We start from the raw sequence: 1,949 nt of genomic DNA, 5'->3' as shown, positions 1-1,949 counted from the left end.
AGGATTCAGCTATTAGGTACCTGAAAGCTCCTAGATTATACTTGGAAAAACTGATGATGCTGAACCGTAAAAAAATATAAGAAACCTCATGTGCTTTTGAGATTAATTTGGGAGTTTTTGGTTTACTAAAGATTTTTGATAAAAAAAAATGTCATACAGCATTTTTTCTCCCCGGAAATGTACTATCGGTAATGAAATGTTATTTGGGAAAGATGTGACAGATGAGAGATGGAATTCCTAGTTAAATCTAGAGAGATGAATCTAGCCAATAGCCTGATGACCAGCTATCTTCTGAAATGTGAATGTCTTAGGAGCTGTCTACAATTGGTATTTAATTCAACCTTGAAACAAGAAATCATGGCAAATTATCAGAGTAAGTGTCTGCACACAAATCATTTATCATGTACCTGTTGATTCAGTGGTAGCACATTGCATCATTGCAACAAGACCTCTGGCTTGATTTACCTTCTTCAGAGTAGGCAAATGTAGCACAGTCAGTATTTTAATTTGAACTTGAGCTCATCTCCTCCAAACATATAATTCCACAATTATTTCCTGAAAAATGATATAATGTGGAGAAAACATGGAGCAAATTAACTACAGAAACTGAGAAATACTAACTGAGCAGTGACTGGCTGCTGCCAGTAGCAGCCCCTTTGATTCTGAATGAATACCAGAAAAATCAGCGAAGACCAAGCATAAAGAAACCTTGTTAATAAGCATACCCACAGAAACAGTAAGTAATATATTTTCTAGTCCCCCCTATCTAGTACTTCAGGGCTATTATGAGATTAATTAGTGGTTATAAAATTTTCCTCTTAAGTGTAAAGACAAATGCTGCTCGAACTAGTAACATTCCTCAAGCGTTAGGTCCCAAAACTTCTTAGGGAATGCAATGTATCAGATACTATCAGCAAAGACTCCTCAGTTTTTCTCATCTGACAGCAGTTTCTTTTCTCCTGGGCATGGAAACTAGAAGGGTCTTAAGGTATCTACACTAGCTACCTACCTTTACTTGCTAGCAGCAAAGAACTCCGTAAAACTGTCCCAAAGCAAGCTGCAGGTCTTCAGCACTTGACAAGAGGATAATTCAGGTTAGACATCCAGACTGAAGCATGCAGAATCCTTAAATATTTTTGAAAATTGTGCTGCACAATCTTAAGCTGTCTCACACAGTGAAAATTATCTACTTCATGAGAGATGCTACTATGTTTTAACAAGAGATAATTCCATTTCTTTCCATTAAGAGTTACTTATTATATTAATTTCTAGAAATATTAAAAACTAAGAATCAAAGTACACTTATCTCTTGACTAACTTGAGTGGCTCGTGGTTGTTGGCTAGATGCTTCTATGGGAAGATGTGAAGCAGAGCCCTCTAGAAGGTGGTGCTACGGGTTCCTGAGCGATCCAGCTGCCTCTCCGGGCTTTTACACATTGCTTGCTGAATTGGCAGGGAGGAGGAGGGGCAAAAGTAGGGTGTGATATTGCACACTGTTTATCTCAGTTATTCATGCTCTACCTATTTTGAAAATACCAAATTTAAAAAGTGAGGCAACACTTTGTACTTTCAGCCAGAGAGAGAAGCTAAATTGAGAATGTGACCTGTAAAAAATGGAGGATAAATAGTATAACATTCTGCCAAGTCTGTGGCTCTGTTAATTCTACTGAAACGTTCAGGCCCTTGCTGAGAGAAGAACCTATTTGAACTGCTGTTTTGGAGAAAGTTTTCAGGAGGAAGTTTAAACAGATTGTGAAATCTTCCCTATAGAAGGAGATGAGAGGCCTAAAGGGAGACGGAAATACAGAAGTTACTTGACTTCAAGTCATACAGCAGGTCAGCCACAGAACCAAAAGTAAAAATGAGTTTCTGTGGCCCCTGGCCATGTGTTTTCTGCTGGACTGTTTCTCTGTAGCAATTCCTCTCTGTATGAATTATTATTATTTTTT

The 1,949-nt window shown here is 37.9% G+C and overlaps 1 long non-coding RNA gene across 1 annotated transcript; it reads right to left on the bottom strand.

The window, feature by feature from the left end:
- Positions 1-465: 465 nt before the first annotated feature.
- On the bottom strand, positions 466-1,108 carry LOC112951439. The gene is made up of 2 exons (XR_003250210.1): positions 1,010-1,108; positions 466-555 (listed from the first exon to the last, which is right to left on the bottom strand). It is a non-coding gene; the product is annotated as an uncharacterized LOC112951439 (long non-coding RNA).
- Between the last annotated feature and the right edge of the window lie 841 nt (positions 1,109-1,949).

This window comes from Nothoprocta perdicaria, unplaced genomic scaffold (genome assembly GCF_003342845.1).
Source record: "Nothoprocta perdicaria isolate Ctin4 unplaced genomic scaffold, notPer1 scaffold_35, whole genome shotgun sequence".
NCBI lineage: Eukaryota > Metazoa > Chordata > Aves > Tinamiformes > Tinamidae > Nothoprocta > Nothoprocta perdicaria.
Note: the sequence above shows the minus strand (reverse complement) of the source record. Positions and strands in the feature narration are given on the sequence as shown.